The 21,461-nt window shown below is 37.2% G+C and overlaps 1 protein-coding gene across 2 annotated transcripts in view; it reads right to left on the reverse strand.

Annotated features, from left to right (window-relative positions):
* The window catches only part of dag1 (dystroglycan 1), a 41,024-nt gene extending 30,527 nt beyond the window's left edge, over window positions 1–10,497 (reverse strand). Inside the window, exon 1 of one of the 2 annotated variants that reach the window (XM_079889898.1) lies at window positions 9,967–10,497. The gene's annotated coding sequence lies outside the window, so the exon portion shown is untranslated. Of the gene's footprint in view, window positions 1–8,780; window positions 9,444–9,966 lie in introns of those variants that run through there. The other variant, XM_079889897.1, reaches the window with a different exon arrangement.
* Window positions 10,498–21,461: the final 10,964 nt, after the last annotated feature.

Here is a 21,461-nt window from a genome sequence, read left to right on the forward strand (position 1 = left end):
CTAACTTTAAGTGGACGTTTCAAGGCCTAAGGCGTTCACGTGACTCCCACTTTTGTGAATGTGTAGCTGGCCTGAGTACAACTGGCACTCCAGTCCACAACCAGCCTCGCTCTTTACGGTTTACCGCGCTAATCTGTTAACAAACTGTGAGTGTTTCCTCCAGTCTAGGTTTAGTTCAGAAGGTAGTAGCAGTTCTAAGCTCACTCAAGACAACTCCACAATTATCCTTCTATAGCATTCTCGCAAAGATCACGATAGACACAGTCGCACTTCGGTAAACAGCAGGCAATTTGTGTGGGAGTCAAAGATCACCTCAAAGCAGCGGCTCAGTAGGGGTAAACAGAGAGCCTCCCTTCATCCAAAAGGCTGCTGGTCACAAATTGGTGCGTGCAAACATTAAACAGGCCCAATGTTTCATTTTCCTCTCAAATCCTTAGACGCAACCCCCAACTGTTAGCGATCAGCCAGACACAACTTCAGACATGGTAATATGTAAACAACATCTTTAAAAATCAATATTATTGCATTTGTAAGCACACTGTTAATTATTTCACTGTAAATTTACAATAAATTGCAGGTTAATAATTGCATGACTTTCACAGTAAGTTACCGTATCATTTTTACAGTAAATAATTGTGAAATGACAGCTGTTTACTGTGACTTCACAATAACTATGCCGTCATATTACTGTGATTTAGCAGTAAGCTGCTGTATAATTACTGTATTTTACTGTGCAATTACAGTTAGTCTATCATATTACTGTAATTTAACAGTAAGCTGCTGTAGAATTACTGTATTTAACCATGTCTATACTGTGATTTAGCATAAATGATGGACCAAACAAAACTGATAAAAACAATGGTTCAACTTTTATTTTTTTAGAAGAAAAATACATTTTAATAACAGGAATAAACACTGTGTAACATGAATGAACACTGGGTAACATGAATGTCTGTCAATATGTGTGTGAATGTGTTTACTGTGTTTACCATTATGTGATAATGGTACTTGAAAAATACAATTTAATAACAGGAATAAACACTGGGTAACAGGAATGAACACTGGGTAACAGGAATGTGTGTCTATGTGTGTGCACTGTGCATGTGTTTACTATGTGATAATGGTACTTCACAACGTAGGACCTGAAAAGAGAAAGAAGGAGAGAGAGAAGAGAGAGTGAGAGAGGGAAGAAAAGACAAAAAGGTGGGAAAAGAGAGGGTTGCAGGTGTCTCGCTCCTTCCCTTGCAGCAGGCACCTGCATAGTATGGGTTCTGTCCACTATCTACAAAAGATAAGAAAGACAAAAAGTTTAAGTTACTCTGTGGTGCAAGTACCTGCAAGTATGGTACTCGCATTGTAAAACTAATCCTAAAATGTGTACAATTTAAGAAATTACAATTGTAAAACTCATGATAAATCAGATAAATCATGTGAATAGTACTATATCAATTAATATTAAATCAACAAACCAGAGGACTCTGAAAGTAACATGATTGAGGTTAAGCAAAAATTACATGACATGCGTACATAGTAATGCAACTCAGTAAGCCAGTAATGTGATGTAAATTTACACTTAAAACTATTGTAAAGTACGTCTGTAAATTTGACGTTTTTATTCTAACCTATCAATAACCTATAACATTGAAAAGGCATGTTTAATTCAAATAAACGTAAGAACAATGAATTTTAGACATTTTGCAGCCTGTCTAAACTCGTAGAACAGATTAAAGGGATAGTTTACCCAAAACCCCACCCTCATTCCAAACACGTTAGCCCTTCGTTCATCTTTGGAACACAAATTAAGATATTTTCTGACTCCTCCATGGACAGCAATTTTATTACCACTTTCAAGGCCCGGAAAGGTAGTGAAGATTGTTAAAATAGTCCATGTGACTACAGTGGTTCAACCTTAATGTTATGAAGCGATGCAAAAATACTAAATAGTGCGGAACGCACAAAAAGTATTCTCGTCGCATCATAGCAATAAGGTTGAACCACTGTAGTCACGTGGACTATTTTAACAATGTTTTTACTACCTTTCTGGGGCTTGAAAGCGGTTATAACATTGCAGTCTATAAGCGGGATCAGAAAGCTCTCGGACTTCTTAAAATTATCTTAATTTGTGTTGAACAAAATTCTTATGTGTTTGGAACATCATGAGGGAGTGTAATTAATGAGAGACTTTACATTTTTGAGTGAACTAACCCTTTAATAGCTAAAGTAAACATCTTACTGCATAACTAATTCTAGCTTAAAACAGAGACAGTGTTTCGTTAGTCTGTTCTGAAGTTGGAACACAACTTACATTAGACTGACATCCATTCAAAGTCAATGAGCTTCCTGATCAGTGTACAGACTTGCTGGTTTATGTGTCCTCTCTGCCTCTTTGATTTTGTACCTGTCTCTGGGTTGATGCCCAAGAAGCACCTATAAACAAAAAGACAGAGAAGAAAGATGTTAGTTTAATTCAAGTGGGATTAAAAAGGTTTCAGTTCCCAGTCATCACCTTCAGTGGGTCACTGCTGTTGCAGTACTGAGCAAAACTAAAGTTAGCTCAGTTTTAACAAGGTGACATTACTTGGATTCAATTAAAAAGCAACCATTTAAATAACTTAACAGCAACTGAAAAACATTTACATCACAAACACACAGTCAAGAATAGTCCTGCAACAAAGTAAGTTAGATGTGTGTGATTTACCCAGGCAATGCATTTGCACACAACAATTTACATCATTTACACGTACTGTTTGCAGAGGATGGAGGAAGAGCCTGTTGCCAGTCCATCTCCATGTGGCTGTTTCTGCTTGCACTCTTCCTCCTAGAATTATTACCCGTTCACAGACAAAATGGCTCCTAATACCTCCAGATGTCGACCTGTTTTACTTTAGAATAGCACAGCTAACGAAGCTCCACTAATTCAGTGATAAACACATTTATTTTCCTATATCTTTTTTATAATAAAATGCACTTTATTTTTTCTGTTGACGAGACAGACAACGGCTGCTCCGTTTCACACACGGCAGAAAAATATGGACGACGCCCAGCTAGCTAACGTTACTAATTTGAGATTAATTTATTCCACCTTTGCACAAATCCACAACACTATAATGTATCTAGTTGATCATAACTGTCATAATACACACATTAAGGCCACAGCTTACCTTATAACTTTATTTCCCGGTGGTAGAAGAATGCTGTGGGAAAAGAGAGAACGCTGTTAGAGTAACGAACGTTAACTAAGAAAAGCATTAAGCAAAGCTAAAGTTCAATTTTGACGGTGTAGCTAACGTGAAGCCTCACAGTTAATAACTTAATACGGTACTACTAATACACTTATTAACACAACCAACGTCTGATCATTCAAATTTGCGCGCTCAAACCTAGACGCGAATCTGCTCCAGCTAAGTTACAAAAACATAAAACAGAACTTAACTAACGCTAATTTGGTTCATACTTTTAAATAACATGCAATTTCATATTAAAAACAGTCATCAAATTGACAAAGTTTGAAATTAAACACTTACCGCACTGAATCCGTCGAGTGAGACCATGGAGGAGATCAGGCCAGGGAGCTCAGATGACGCAGTTGCAGGCTGCAGCGCGAAAATGACGGAATTCACAGTAGTTTCTTGTAAAAGCCCCGCGCCTGCATTATTTTCACAGTAAAAGTCTAAATACGGTATTATATTGTGAAATATCACAGTTAAAGCCTGTGAAGTGGTAATAATGTAATTACCTGTGAAATATTACAGTTATATATTGTGAAATCCTGGAAATATTTTACAGTGCAGGTAATTTAAGCGCGTCTGTGTGAGGTGGCCTTTATCTGCCCAGTTTCTCCCATCCAGAGCTGACAACATGTCTCAGTCTCCAGGCCATCGCGTTAACATCCTATGCTACATTAAACTTGCGTTTCTACAGCATGCTGAGCTAGTGAATCACGCCGTCTTCCCTGTAAGACAGATCTTCCTTCCTGTTTTCCCTCTGTCAAGACCACAGGCCAGGACGTCTCCATTGAGTCCATAGAAATCCAAATAACAAAAAAGCACGTTTGCCGCCACAAGAACTCAGCATGTCGACCGCCGATGAAAAGCTGCAATTTTTTTAAATCGCTGCTTTGTGTTCAAGGTACGCAGAGGAGAAGGTCGCACGATGTACTCAAAGCTGTTTTCTTCCAAAATGTCAAAGTGCAGCTTTAGTCTAAAGGCCTCTGACTCTACAGAAAGTCTCGACCTGAGTTGTGCTGCAGCATTACAGCTACAGGAAACAAGGTTTTTTTTTTTTTCCTTTCCCAACACTGTACTATGTTTGCTTTTTCCACTCTCTCCCATCTCTCTCTTAAAAACGTGTTAAGCTGTTGTTGCTAATATTGGTTTTGCCGATACGAATTATACAGCTGAACCCCGCCATTACAGTTCTGCAGGATAAACTTATATGTAGAGCTTGTAGACTCAAAAACCATCTGAGAAATGGCCCTATTTGAAAGAAAGAAAAATGTTTATGGAAATAAGGTTTAGTAGCAACCTTATTTCCAGCAAAAATAACTACATCACAATAATTATTGTGAAATAAAATGACTCGTATTACAATAGCTGTACGAATCTATTATAAATGTACACTTCATTGATGGAAGGTATTTTTGAAAAAACGTTATCTATACAATGACAGTCAATGGGGTCCAATGTTGTTCTTCAAAATATCTTTGCATTCAGCAGAAAAAAAATGCATGTTTGGAAAGACATGATGGTGAGTAAATGATGACAGAACTTTTGGAGACAATTGAAGACTTTTGGACAATTTTTAGAGGAACTACACTGTAAAAAATAAAAAAAGCTGCAGCCTTCAATTTTTAAGTACAATCAACTTGAATGTTTAAGTCATTTTCAACTTAAATTACATTAAACTGACATAAATAAACTGAATCTTGATAACAAAAAAAGTTGAGATAAGTTAAAGCAATGTTAAAACATACATTGTCATAATTTGATTGAACAAATTGATTAGACAAATGATTGAAATGGAGGCACTGAAGAACATGAGGGTTTACTGACATTTACTGAAAGATATTAACGTGCACCGCTAAATCGTTGACAATAAGACCGAAAACGTGTATTAACAATGTAAACACAGTCAGGTTTGATTTCCTGTCGACTTCAAACCTCTCAGTGAAAGAGCTGGTCAATTCTGACGTTACGGCAGAACATTAACTCATTAAGCGAACGCACGTCTCCTCGGCGGGACTGCATGTTACTGCATATTACAGAAGTGCACGGTATTAGACGGGAAATCTATTTGCTCGGTGCCAGGCAGCAACATGTATATTTCTCAGCTTTCTTCTTCTCAGCTCCACACCTCTGCTGATGATGCAAGTCTTATCACAGTGCCGATAGTACGCAGCCTTGCATTAGAGAGCCGTTTCCCGCTGCCTTTAAAGCCCCCTCCCTCAGAACAGAGCCCCAGGGTTATTTACAAGCAGTGCTACTGAAATCTAGGTTAGGCTGCAATTGAAGTGTGAACTATTGCACACTGCAGCAGACAGTGCCTCCAAAGACTGAAGCAGCTTACTGGAAAATAAACAAGAGATCTGCATGTGTATGTGTGCGAGAAAAGAGAAAAAAAAAGACATGTTTGTGGTAGGGGCAGCGAGCCACCAACTCAGACTCCAGCGTCATCTCAAATCCAATCACCCTACAAGATTACGTGTCTGATTACGAAAGCACGGGAGTTATGAGAGGTCCGGTGCATGACTCTCCACACTGGGAATTTTCCCATAGGCGCACCTTTCCCGCTCGGCCTCGCCTCACGGTTGGCGTAATCCAAGTTTAAGACTTTATTTGTGCGGAGAGATTTGTGCAAAGCCCAAATAGGTACTTCACAGACTCAACCCTGCAATCATCTACAATAAACTTTCAAGGCACCTGTCCGGGGGCGGGCTCATACTTTTGTCTATTTTTATAACCCACCAACAATGAAGTCACATGTGCAGGAAATAAATCAATATTGTCATCCTCTACTAATGTTTTCTCAGCACTCCTCCAGAAGGATTGCACCATAAAAGGACGTTTTTACAAGGTACATAAGGAATAAATATCTCCGCGGACTGGTTAGCTCAAACAAATTAAGGCATAAATGAACATGCAATTAGAGAGCCAAGAGAGTTCTTCTCAGGGGCAAAGTAAATCAATAACACTTGACAAGTGCAACAGTACAACAGGCCAGAACATCTTCTGCAAAGACGATCAGCCCAAAGGGTATTGCAATACCTGCAATCACAATTAAATTAAGGGCACCTGAGGAAAATAAATAAATAAATAAAAGAGAGAATTGGGGCGAATTAGCCTTCCACCACAGACTTTCAATAGGGTTCCTAGTTCAATCTAGAAATGGCAGTAAGAATATGAAACTGAAACACAACAGATTAGTACTTAGACAAGAAAAGAAAAAAGGGCAGGAAGGAAACTTATACCTGTCCTCTAATTTTATCCCCCTTTACTCACTGGATTTTCCCTTGGGAAGGAGTGAGGGGGTTGCAGAAAATAGACTCAACTACATGCCAAGGCAGAGATATGGCCTTATTCCAGAACAACTCACTTTAAACCTCGTCCATATGAGATATTCAGTGACTAAACGACCAACCGACTCAACACGGAGAAAGTTATGTGGGAGTTTTTGGTTTTAAATCTGGGTCTGACAGACTGAAACACGACTAAAAACTAGATGTACAGTATATAACGTCAAGTTTCGGGTCAGATGGAAATAAACAATTTGAAAAGATTCGAAGAAAACGAAGAAATTTCTTTCAAACAATTCTCTACTTCCCTCTCAATGGTAAAGTAACTTGTATTGATTGCATAAATAGCACAACTTTATGCATCACACACTTTTCTCAAATGCATAACATTTTAAACGTAACTATTAGCTATGATATAAAATTACTAGCATTACACAAAACAACTTAAAGCAAAACAACAGCATAAATATAATGGGAACACTTTATTTTAAGGTGACGTAGTTACATTGTACTCAAATAAGTAATGAGTATAATATTAATTAACTACATAGTTATGGTTAGGTTTAGTTACTTGTAATTATGAATAATTTGCTGTTATTACTATAGTGAGAACATGAAGTAACGTGTAACTGCATCGCCTTAAAACAAAGTGTTACCAAAGACATGAATTATGAATATTCCAATAATAATACGACATGTTTTGATTGTTGGAATCTAATGGTTTACATATTAATGGGTCAAAAAGCACATTTTAAAACTAAGGTTTGCAAATACATTGCATCTAAAACAATAATAGTCGGTATTTATATTAAATGTGGACACACATGCAATTCAAGTGTTTGGTTACTACAGACTCATGATTCTTTTGATTAAAATCATTGTAATAATATCATATAATGTTGTGTCTATGTATATATAAGGCTTTTTCTTCCCAAACCAGTACAGAATTTCACCACTGCCTTATTGTGGAGTCAACCATGTGTTCAAGTTAAAACCGACTGACCACCGCATGTTCGCAGAGGAGCATAAGATGAAAAAGTCAAATACTGAGGGATAATGTGGAAACCAAATGTCTGGCGTGCGCATGGAGGTCTTGGTGTCCCTTGACAAGAAGGGAAAAAACCCCTCGCACAGCTGAAAGGTTTAAAAACGTCTCCATGGAGAGGCAGACGTGATGAACATGCTAAAAAGCCAAACAAGCCAATAAGTGACAAAAAAATCCTCCTGGTTCATTAGTGCCACACACTGAGGTTACTTTGTTATGTCTATATGAGGATAAAGAGACAAAAACAAATTCACAAAACCATGGGAGAGTCACAATTTGATTTAAACTCAAATTTCATCAACATTTCTTCACGAAAATGTCAGACACAACAATGTTATTTATTTACATCGTACAACAAGCGATCAAAGCCTAACCTGATGTGTAAACACGTAAAACGAGACCGTGTATTAAAACAATGTTTCAAAAGTCTGAAAAGGCGCTGGAAAGGGTTAAAAAAGAAACGAAGAAACCAAAATCTGAAAGCAAATTCAACGCGGAAATTAAATTTGACTGCACCATGTTTGACAATACAATTACAGATTTAAATCTTTTTTTCTGCTTGGACTTGACATTATTGATCATCTGTAGGTAATCAATACCATCTGAAACGACCCGATAATGTCCTTTAAGAAGGCAATAAGCGGAATAATAAACCGGGTGATGATAATAGCGAGAGATAATGATGATGTTATACCGGAAACGAGTAGCCTTTATCGCTTTTTCAGCACATCAATTCAAAAGTCAGGTCACCGAGATCGAATTATAACCAACTTGACAGATTAATTAATCGATCGCACGATCCAAAAATAAACATTAGCGATGGAAATCACAACTGTACCAAAACTGAGCTCGCGATATGATGGGTCGCAGAGGAGGGAAAAACAGGACAAAAGCGACGTTGATTCGAATCTTATTTGGGAATTAATGCCTTTTTTTTTTTTTTGGTAACGTAAAAGCGTTAAAGCCCATCTCACGACGTGACGCGATTGACGCGACGCGGAAAACTAAAAGACCCACGAAGCTTGTTCGGTTAAATCGAGCGTTTTTTTGGTTTGTCGCGTCGCGTCGGCGCTCGTTTGCGATGTAGATGGGGCTGTTACACCTGTTTGCATTTGGTTTGCATTAGGAGCGTCAGTCTCTATGCAGCACACACACAGCCGAGCCTAACATTATTACCTACAATTCAGTCCAACTGCCACAAAAGCACTTTACACGATGTCTTACCTCGGTGGGGATAGGTCGGCGTCACATCGCAGCTATTATAATATCTTGATTTCAAGCTTATAGACGCATCCGTGCGCAAGGAGGAGAAGAAATCTCGCCCTTCTACCCCTCTTCTCTCTCCATCTACACGAATCAATCCGCACACACACACACACTTTCACTGTCCAGCCTCAAGACCCGACCAGCCGAGCACAGAATTGGCTACGTCGATTGAACCGCGAGACGCGACCAGCCGAGCACAGATTTATAGATGCGTTAATGGACCCTTTTCACAGACTGCGATTACGCGTTTTAACGGTCATCAACATCGTAAAGTTTTTTATATATTTTATATATTTTCTTTTTTTGTAAATGTATGTACATTTACAACACTGTACTGTGAATCATATTACCTTTGCATCAAATTTCAAGAAACTAGTTAAAATAGTTTCTACAGCAGAGTGGGAGTGACAGTAAAAACAACATCTTTCTCTCTTCTGACCGCCGTTATCAATCGCTCTCTAATTTTTTTCCCTCTTTGTGAAAGTTGTGAAAACACTATTGTGGAGTTTTTCTTTTGCTATTTAAGCAAATGGGAACACACAAAATACGTATTTAACATAGTCTCTCATTCACCGCTATAGAAGTTTACCCAACTATGATGACTTCTGCTTCTGAGAGCGTCAATTTGCACACCTTTTTTTTTTTTTTTAAACAGTCCACATCCTCTCATTTTTGCTGTTGGATAAAATAAATTTGACTTTTATTTATTTAACACTATTCTTTGTCTATTATTTTATATTAATCTGCTTTTCGACTTCTTTAAGAACTGTTTTTGTAGGGGCCGCCTGTTTTCTACGGCTGGAATAATAAAATAAATTAAATATTTATAAAATTATTGTTTAAAATGCTTAACTCTTATTTATTTATTCACCTTGCTGCTTTTTGACTTCTCCAAAACAGAAAAAAAAAAAAAAAAAAAAAAATTGCTTCGATAAAAAAATATAAATTTTTTACTAGATAGATATTATTATGTGTCCTTGCTGCAGCTCAACGTCTTTCCTAGAGAAATTAATGATGCGAGACCCTGATTTGTACTGCCAAAAAACTTTCACTGCTCAGACTCGACCAGCAGAGTCTGTCCACTCGATCCCAGAGACCTCTAAAATATAAATTCCCACACAGCAACAAAACAAGCGATATTTACCGTTTCACAGCGGCGGAGATGAACAGACTCGATTCCCAACGTGGTAAAATCCGTTTCAATGCTTCTCCAATGGCGAATAACACAGGCTTCTGTTGTTTAAACCAAAGGTCTTCTCGTCTGGTTATAGCTGGAGGTCAGTACGATGTTTTCATCCACTTGTTTATTCACTCCTTTCCTTTCCCGCCTGTCCTTACTTACATGTAAGATTCGTTTCGAGAAACAAGAAAGAATTGGAAAATGAGGATGAATTATTCCTGTCAAATCCACAGGACGACTGTGCAGCGTTTGATTACAAGTCCTGTTTTGAGCCTTAATGACGAAGAAAATCAAATAAAAAAAGAAAGATAAAAATGAAAGTACATAACGATGGTCGGGAGCGGTCACATGTCGAGGGTTTCGGCAGGCTCGCGCCTCGATGAAGAGGGTTGCTGAAGAAAGGGTGTTTGCCCAGCGTGTTTTATCGGACTGTGAGCTGCTCTGCACTTGCTGTGTAACTCAGACTCTGTCTCTGGGCTTTGAAGAATATTTTCTGTCCCTTCAGATGCAGGAGGAGGAGGAGGAGGAAGAGGAGGAGGAGGAGGCATGTACCTTCACACTCCACCCCTTACACGACTCCACCTCACTGCTACTGTTCACATTCTTGACATCACAAAGCACACCACAGACAGACAGACAGACAGACAGATAGACAGATAGATGGATAGATAGATAGATAGATAGATAGATAGATAGATAGATAGATAGATAGATAGATAGATAGATAACGATGATGAAGATGCTTATTATTGAATGTGTAACCATACTAGCATGTTTCATATTTGTATGCATTCATTAATAATTTATGTTTGTATATAATATCAATTAAAAGCTAATTATTATTACTACATGTTAAACTTTGTATATTGGGCCATATATATATATACCGGTATATATTATTAAAAAAATAAATATTTAAAAATCAGGAAATACTTTTTTTATTTATTATACAATGCCTAACATTATTATAATTATTATTATTATTGAAATATTTATGTAAGATAGCAAATATAATATATAATAATGTATAACTTGTTAATATTTATTAAACGTGATTATGGTGATTACATGACAAATTGCATATACAACTTTAATTAATAACAGTAGCACATATTACATGATAATGCTTAACATGCATGCTATTATTATTGTTAATATTATTATCAAAATAATGTATGTAACAATAATTGTATGATAACATGTTTATAATTTAATACATAATATAAATAAAGAAAAATTAATTAAATAAAAAAATCATACTAATTATGTTATATGTTCAACTTAAATGTATATAATATATGTATTATATTACATAAAACACAATTTTAATAGTATTGACTAAAACACACACACACACACACACACACACATATATATATATATGTTTATATACACATCAATAAAATGATAATGAAGGTAATAATGAAATTATTATAGAATAGATATAAATAGGTATAAATATTGTGCTTCTATATTGTTTTCACACTTTCTTATCCCATGCATGTTTATGCTTAACCTCTACTTTGTCTCTCCAGGATGGAGTAAGATAAGGTTCCTCATTCCTCATGAGGTCTTCAGGCCTCTGTACGTCTCAGACGGGTCACATAATCCTCTTAGACACAGAGATGTGTCGTAGTGCACAAATGTTTGTCTCAACACCAGGTAAGATTTCAACAGGAGTGCATTTTTTTCACCAGCATACACCTCGGCGCTACAGAGACAATTTGTAGTGCATAAGCCAACATTTGAATTGGACGGTGAATAACCATATTTGAAGGGAAACAAGGAGACCTTTAGTCCCTGGTGTTTCTCTGGTTTTTCCGCCGAGGATAAGATTATCAACATCTCCACAGTTTCTCATTCTGCAATCAATATCCAGCAATTTCTGGATAGAAAGAGGGCCATCTGAGAGACAACCTGGGGTGGCTATCACAGATCAATACAGGCCATCTTTAATAAGGGCGAATGTCCCCAGCACTACCTGAGATCGCATTTAAAGGAAAGAGTCCAAAAGCATCCAGGCATTTGATTGATGGGGTAACGCCTGGAAGCTTCCAGAAAGGCTGATTAAAAATATAAAGCTGGCCAGGAAGCAACCTTATTGCATACCTCATAGTAGCAAGATATCTGTCCTTAAAAACGATACAAATCACATTTAATCTGAACTCAAAGCTTTTTTGCAACAACATCTGAATTTGACTCTATTGCTCAAGAGCAGCTTGGATATTCCCAATGCTGGGTAGATTACTTACAAATTGTAGTTTGTTACCAAAAACAAATGACATGATATAAAAATGTAGTTTGTAATGTAATCTATTAGATTACTTATTTTTTAATAAGATTACTTGTTTTTGAATAAGATAATCTTGTGCCATATTGATTTAAATATATAAAGACATTTTATTCCATTCTTTATCAACAACACGAAGTGCATTGAACACTGCATTGCATAGTGTCTTAATAGTATAAAAAATAGGGCTTTGTTAACTCTTTCCCCTCCAGCGTTTAAAAAAAAAAGTTTAAACGGCAACATTTTTTATCATTTTCAGAAAACTTAAAGAATATTTTGTTGTATGAAAATCTTTTGAACATTTATCAAAAGAAAGAACAAAGCCTTTGCTGTTTTATTCTAGCTTCAAGCATTCTTTTTTTTTAAATTTATTATCAACACTTGAATGTGGGTAAGTTTCATTTTGAACAAAAATCTGAGAAAATCGTGTTTCCTTCAAAGATTAGGGACATACATAAGCAATGCTTGTATCGCTTGTTTCTGCTCCAAAGAAGCCTGTGTTTTGATCAGGGGTGCGTTCTCCGATAACGTTGTCTCTTAGCGCGCTACGAAGACTCAAAAGGTACACCTTAACTACAGGTATACCTTTCCTACGTGTGTTCTCCGAACTATACCTTAGGATGTTGCTTAAGGTAAACCTTCTTAAGTTCGACCTTAGCAGGCGCTGTCCATGGTGGAGGCGCTGAATAGGTTGATATCGATGCCTCGATGATCGATTGTGCGCTCTTTCCTTCACAGCGGTATAGGTAAAGTATTGAGAAAACAATGTTCTTTTATAAAAAAGCGTTTTAGAAATAGTACAAACTGCATTTATCGGGGCTCACTGAAATATGTACATGCAGAAATAAATATGAGTATGTGTTTATAATTTAGCAAGTGTGCAATCCCAAACCCTTACGGCCATAAGTGTGTTAATGTTCTCCACAACGTATGCTGATTATCCACCAGCCATGTAGTTGACATACACTAACTGGCTCCGCGGACGGCGCCGTCTTTGATTTAAAACAAGTAGCCTACTCGCTGTCTCGCTGCCATAGCTATAAAGTTTGTGTAAACTCATCTTTCTTTATATAGACTCCTAAGCCTTTTCTGTCAAATGGTTCGCCAGCTGATGTGCCTTAGGATAGTAATTAAAAAAGCTAACAACCATTATTGTATGGAAACTTTATTAATGAAAACACTTCCATACACTGGGTGTAGGCTATAACAACTTGTATTTTATGTGTAAAATTTTAAAGTAAAGTAAAAATGTAATTTTAATACTAAATCAGATTTTATATTAAATGTTCATATAAAATTTTCTATGTGTAATTAAACTGCGATGTAAATCTAGCGGTATGAGCAGCGATAAGGTATAGCTAAGAGCGCTCCAGACCAACCTTACGAACGTATGACTTACAGAAGGTATACTTAACTAAGAAGGTTTCGGAAACCACGTATTAACGTTAAGGTACTTCTTAAGGTACAACTTAAGAACGACGTAGCGTTAAGGTAGCTTCGGAGAACGCACCCCTGGAGATTCGGTGCTCTTTCAGGAGATGTGTAATAGCGCCCCCTACCGTATAACAGTGAAAACACGGGAAGCTGGAAAATTCTGTCAATGGCGGGAAATCGTGCAGGTGATTTGTAGAAAAAGATTAAAAGCTAAAAAAAAGAAGAATTAAGGAGAATCAATGCATTTTGAATCATTTACTGCCATTTTGTAATATTGTGTAATCATGTGATCAGTAAAAAAGTAAGTAGTCTGATTACGAGTATTTTAAAATGTAATAAAATCAAATAATAACGTACTTAATTTTTGTAATCTGTTTATGTAATCCAGATTACATGCCATTTACACAACATCGTTTTCAATTAAAAACGAAAAAAACGGAAAATTTGTTGTGGTCGTTCATTTACACGACAATGGAGTTTTAGGAGCCTGAAAACAAACTTTTGAAAACAGGTTTCAAAGTGCAATTCTTTCAACGTCTTTCAACATCTCCATGTAAACTACAAAAACGTGAATTTAGTGTGTAGTGTTTCTTTACGAAGTGACATCGCCATCTACTGGCCTGGCATGAATAATACAGTGTTTTTAGTTGTTTTCGCAGATCAGTGAGAACGGGGATCGTTTTGCGAAACTTTAAAAAAAAAATAAAAAAAAAAAAATTCTGTTTTTGTAAAAATTTCCGTGTAAACATACCCTAAAATGCACAGAGAACTAAACTAGGCACAGGTGGGACTAATCAGTAACAAACAAGGAGGAATTTGTAACTAAGGACTCAGGAACTAATTTGAAAGCAAACACAGGAACATGAACAAAAACACTTTTTAATTGCAAAAACACTTTATGTGTGAATGGCTCATTACAGTTTTGAAATCTCTTTAAATCATTTCCGATACACAGTCAGTTTGAGGTTCTCAGTTTTCTGTGCACAGGTAAGTTCATCTGTAAGTATTTCAGGAAAATAAATGTACGGCAATACCACTATCTGCTATTTTCTTCATGCTAGGAATAATGTTAATAGATTCATAAATAAAATAATATATTGCAAATGCCAAATGGTGGTACACAAACTACAGTGGGACACAGTTATAGGATAGTCAGAGGAAATCCATTTGAGTGTGTCTAATGTAAAGTGACAAAGCAATGTCCCTGAGAGCAGTCACGTTTGCAGGGCTTCAAATCCTATTTGTTTTTTCACTTAAGGTATTAAAAAGGAATGACAAGCCAGAAACAATAGTGTTCTTGGCTCTTTTTGAGGTAGTGATAACTAATACTGTACAGCCATACTGTATGCATGTCCCAGCAACCTACAAAAAAACGTTTTACAGAGTCATAGGGAATGAATATGACAAACTAGCCTAGATTAACTAGCCTTAGCCTTCAGAAGAAGTACTGAATCCAGAACATGTCTGGGTCATATTTCACCTAAATATATTTTGTCTTTAATGAAGATAATAATAAATGTCAAATTAGTGAATTTATGCAATATATATATATATATATATTAGAGGTGGGCATAGATTATTTTTTTTAATCTAGATTAATCTAGATTAATTTTTAAATTAATCTAGATTAATCTAGATTAAAATGGCTCATTTGAATTCTGACGAAGGCATTCAGAATATGTGTGCTACCCAAATAATGACTATAAAAGTAAGTCTTTGAGAACGGGTTTCTCAAGCCAGGTGGCGCATTAGACCAGGGGCTCATCTCCTGTTTCCAAAATGCATCACAAACTGCTTGAGAAAGCTGTTCTACTCATAGACTGTAAAAGGTTACTACTGTACTGTTACCGTCCGTAGGCAACATTAGGTAGGCCTATGTTATTATCAACTACTATAGGCTATCAATTAGGGATGGGCGATATGGCCTAAAATCCATATTGTGATATACATTGCAGCCTCTTGCGATAACGATATATATTATAATAAAACCATTTCAGAACAGGTTACACAGACCCTGCTAAACAACTGCTAAATGTTTTTTGTTTTTTTAAAGGGTGTATGTAGTTTTGAGAACATATATTGTGCAAAACTGTAAGTATACAACATAATTTTGCAGATAAATAAAATTTAAGTACACTAGCTGCAGAGACTTAAGTAGGTCTAATGTTTATTATGGCTTGGAGCTTATGAAACCCCAAATTTAAAATTAGAATGTTGTCTAACTGATGTCTTTTCAGTTAAAAAGAAACACAACAACGATTCTTAAAATCGGGCGCAGACAGAGATTATGTGCTACACCACTAAGATATATTGGGAATAATACGCGCGCGCTGGTATTCAGTGATATGTTTCGTTTTGAATTTGAGGTGGTAGAACGGATTAGTCGTGTGTTAACTTACCGAACTGTGACCCCACACACTCTGTCTATAGTTTGCTGCTGCTCGTCGGACGGCTTAAATCCGAACCAAGTCCAAATAATGGATGTTGCACGGATCTTTTTCACCAGCTTTCACTTTCAGCCGCGTTTACTTAAGATGACGATGAATATGATGCGTTGCAGCCGGGTGTACCTCGCGGCCGCGGGTAGATTGCGTCATCATAGCTTGTGTAGTATAGAGTAGTTCCCAACCCAACTTTGAGAATAGATTAACGGCAGAGGTGGAAGTAACGAATTACAACTACTCACGTTACTGTAATTAAGTCGTTTTTTTGGGTACTTGTACTTTTTTGAGTATATTTTTAAATCTGTAATTTTACTTGTACTCAAGTACATATTAAACTAAGTAATCTACTTCGCTACTTGTAAAATCACATTTCGTTACTGAGTACAATTTGAATTGATATTCAAATCTTTGACCGGCATTTCGGTAGCCAATAAAAATATTCGATCGTAAATGGACCAATAAAACCCCTGATATTTGGACTGAATTAAAGCCGCCGCAGTCGCAGCAGGTTTTGAAGAGCTGATCATAAGTGAAGGAGGCGAGGAGCTCAGAGTGATTAATGGCTGGACTGAAAGTTTGGAGAAACTACAATCTACATAGTAGTATTGTCAAAATATCTATATTTTGATACATATCAATACTGAAATATCTGTCAATACTCATTTTGGCTTATACACCGATACGAAACCAGCTACGCGTTCTCATTCTCTCATCTCAACGACAGCGAGTTTGACACACCCGCCTCCTCTCAGCGCGGGATTGCAGGTAGGCCTATTACGCATAATTTTATTAATGCCTGCAAGTTTCTATGGCATATTTTAATGGCAAATGTCACGAGTGCAATATTATAACGCGAGGGCACATTCATGTAATCGCAAAAAAACTGGACGCGAGCTCTCAAATATACGAATGAACTGGACTCGGATATTGAGTGTGCGCTCTCGGACTGTGTCATATCATGTGCAATCGCAATTCGGGAATCTCTCCAAGTGGTTCTCACTGCAGACTCAAATGACGTCCAACTCCAATCTCTCCATGCTCTTGAATTAAACGTTGTCAAAAGTTATGAAAAATCTAGTCTTTTTTGCAAATTAAATTCAGTTTGAAATCAAGCTTCCTTGTGCTGTGTGTGAGCTATTGCAACAGTTAACGTTACCCTATTGTAAAGACAAATACACTGAGTGAGTAAATATTTAAGTTAGATTATTGTAATGGTTATTGATCAATGTTTAAATATGTAAACAAAAGCCTAAATTAAAATCTCACTGTATAAAGTGGACGTGTCTCTTCAGAATACTTGAATTAAACTTTTCCATTCAAATAGATTACTGTTACAATGAGTGTTGTGCTTTCGATGCTTGAAAATAATGATTGCCTTGACAAAATGGATGGACAAAAATGTAGATATTAAAATATTTAGTATGTGGTAGTTTTCCCGATGGTATTAAAAATTATAGGCTAGGCCAGGGTTCACCAATCTCGGTCCTGGAGGGCCGCTGTCCTGCAGAGTTTAGCTCCAACCCCAATTAAACACACCTGAACCAGCTAATCAAGGTCTCATTAGGCATACTAGAAACTTTCAAACAGGTGTGTTGGAGCTGGTTGGAGCTAAACTCTGCAGGACAGCGGCCCTCCAGGCCCGAGATTGGTGAACCCTGGGCTAGGCCTACTGAATACTGACATATTTCAAGGTGTCATATATTGAAGTTAGAAATTCCAGTATCATGACCACTAATTAATGTCCTTCGACAATAAGGTAAAAGCGTGTTAAAAGTAGCTATTTTCTACATAAATCTATGAATTGGTTGAATTTTTATTGGTAATACATTAACTATCGCCAGCTAAAAAGTAACGAGTAACTAGTACTCAGAGTAGTTTTTGAGAAGAGTAATTTGTACTTCTACTTAAGTACTTTTTTGACACCAGTACTTTTACTTGTAATTGAGTATTATTTCAGCAATGTAACGGTACTTGTACTTGAGTACAAATTTTCAGTACTCTTTCCACCTCTGATTAACGGCGATATTTTTTTTATCGTGCGATAAGAGTCTTGCGTTAACGCAGCACGTTAACGCCGATAACGGCCCACCACTAATATATATATACACTCACCTAAAGGATTATTAGGAACACCATACTAATACTGTGTTTGACCCCCTTTTGCCTTCAGAACTGCCTTAATACTACGTGGCATTGATTCAACAAGGTGCTGAAAGCATTCTTTAGAAATATTGGCCCATATTGATAGGATAGCATCTTGCAGTTGATGGAGATTTGTGGGATGCACATCCAGGGCACGAAGCTCCCGTTCCACCACATCCCAAAGATGCTCTATTGGGTTGAGATCTGGTGACTGTGGGGGCCATTTTAGTACAGTGAACTCATTGTCATGTTCAAGAAACCAATTTGAAATGATTCGAGCTTTGTGACATGGTGCATTATCCTGCTGGAAGTAGCCATCAGAGGATGGGTACATGGTGGTCATAAAGGGATGGACATGGTCAGAAACAATGCTCAGGTAGGCTGTGGCATTTAAACGATGCCCAATTGGCACTAAGGGGCCTAAAGTGTGCCAAGAAAACATCCCCCACACCATTACACCACCACCACCAGCCTGCACAGTGGTAACAAGGCATGATGGATCCATGTTCTCATTCTGTTTACGCCAAATTCTGACTCTACCATCTGAATGTCTCAACAGAAATCGAGACTCATCAGACCAGGCAACATTTTTCCAGTCTTCAACTGTCCAATTTTGGTGAGCTCGTGCAAATTGTAGCCTCTTTTTCCTATTTGTAGTGGAGATGAGTGGTACCCGGTGGGGTCTTCTGCTGTTGTAGCCCATCCGCCTCAAGGCTGTGCGTGTTGTGGCTTCACAAATGCTTTGCTGCATACCTCGGTTGTAACGAGTGGTTATTTCAGTCAAAGTTGCTCTTCTATCAGCTTGAATCAGTCGGCCCATTCTCCTCTGACCTCTAGCATCAACAAGGCATTTTCGCCCACAGGACTGCCGCATACTGGATGTTTTTCCCTTTTCACACCATTCTTTGTAAACCCTAGAAATGGTTGTGCGTGAAAATCCCAGTAACTGAGCAGATTGTGAAATACTCAGACCGGCCCGTCTGGCACCAACAACCATGCCACGCTCAAAATTGCTTAAATCACCTTTCTTTCCCATTCTGACATTCAGTTTGGAGTTCAGGAGATTGTCTTGACCAGGACCACACCCCTAAATGCATTGAAGCAACTGCCATGTGATTGGTTGATTAGATAATTGCATTAATGAGAAATTGAACAGGTGTTCCTAATAATCCTTTAGGTGAGTAATGATCTATAAGTATTATACTATCATATGTATAATATATGAGCATTTTATATTAATATTAAAATGTGTTGACTGCCTTTAATTGATGCTGAATTTAATATTTTAAAAAGATTGACTGGACTACAGTAATGAGAATCCAATGAGAATCATCAAAGCAAATAATTACATTTAAAAGCAAACTGGAGAGCAAATCATCCGGAAACACTACAGTAATAAGAATGGTTGGAGAAAATGGGCTTCGTTATCAAAATAATTATGTTTTATGATAATAATTATGTGGCATCTTTATTTTCAAAATTACACATACAAAATATATGAATCCTTTTTATCATTGCTTTTACCTTTATTGTTTTGTGTGTGCAACATGACCCTGAGATTCGCCCACTTTATTTCATTATGTATAATTCTATCCATCTTAAACAATCGAATACTGTGATATGCAACAAACCTTTATTTTCAAAATTACACATACCAAAGATATGAATCCTCCTAAAGGTGCTTTTGTGCAATTGATCATTTCTTTTACCTTTATTGTTTTGTGTATTCAACATGAGATTCGTCCACTTATATTTCATTATGTATAATCCCATCCATCTATAATAAACAATCGAATACTGTGATTCGCAACAAACAAACGTGCCCATTGTGATCTACAGTAGTCATTCGGATCACACCGTGTCAGTCTGTCGGGGTCTCAGCTGTTCACATCTTCAGTTGTTTGGCCGTATGGGCGTTTCTCCTCTGCCAAAGGATTTAGTTTGTTCACAGCATTCTTGAAATCAGAAAGCACCAGCTCTCAGCATTAAGCATCTGCTTGCCTGGGATACAGAGTGCCATGAATATTTAATACGGAGGATATGTTAACTGCTCAGGTTGTGTTAAAGTGCGTTGACTAGGAAATGACATCTACAGGCTTTGACGCATGAACGTCCGCTCGTAATGCGCGTGTCTGCTTTAGTTTCGGCTGCACAGTCGAGCACACCTCGATGCAGATGGGCAAGGAGTCTGCCATCACTTTGCGCATGCCTACCTGCGACGGCCCGCTTTATTTTACGCTCCAGAGGCGATTAACCCAGTCACACCAGGACATCTCGGTGAACACGATGTCTTTCTGATTAATAATTTATCGGCACCACAAATGGGCTCCATGCTGTATGAGGAGAGCTCGTAGATAGACAAAGAAGACAGCTGAACGCCCCAAAAACTTGGCATCGTTGCTCTAAAGCAACTGTTCCAATTAGGACATTTGCTCATCTTTATGGTCATCAGTGTGGCATCTGTTTTTTTTTAAGGCGTCTCTGTTGGTCATTTTATTTGTAAAGTAGCCAAAAATGTCTCAATTACTAGGTTAAATGAGTTCAGTGGTGCATGCGAGGACATTTGCTTTGTTCATCCGTGTCTGAAAAAGAAAAACAGCTGCAAAATATGAATGCTGACATATGCAATGTGGCAAGCCCATAATGCATAGCGTCAATCTTGTGCGGCTTCCCTCAAGCTGCATCACATAGGAAAAAACAAAAACCCACATTCAGATTCATAAATAAAACTGATCATGTATTTGTGGGTGGCCTGTCCTGACATGCAATATTTTCCACATGCAATTGCGAAAAAATGTAGCACTCTGCAACAATTACAACCCTGATAAGATCAGTTTTGGGAACATAAACATTGTGTGGCACCAAATGTAATTATTTCTTCACCTCACAATCATATGTATCTCATATTGATCTATTCTTTAACACTGCATTGGAAAAAAACATTCAGCTTGAGGTAAATAAATAAGTTAATAAATATACACATTTGTAACAAAAGCAATTTTTGAAACGATTTTCAATTATTTGAACACAGTAACACAGCATTGGTAAGAATTCTTCCAAAACAAACAAACTAATAAAAACAATTTTCAAACAATTGTAACAAAATCTTTTTTTTTTTAAACAAAAACAAACAAATAAATACAATTTTC

This window comes from Squalius cephalus (genome assembly GCF_949319135.1).
Source record: "Squalius cephalus genome assembly, chromosome: 13".
NCBI lineage: Eukaryota > Metazoa > Chordata > Actinopteri > Cypriniformes > Leuciscidae > Squalius > Squalius cephalus.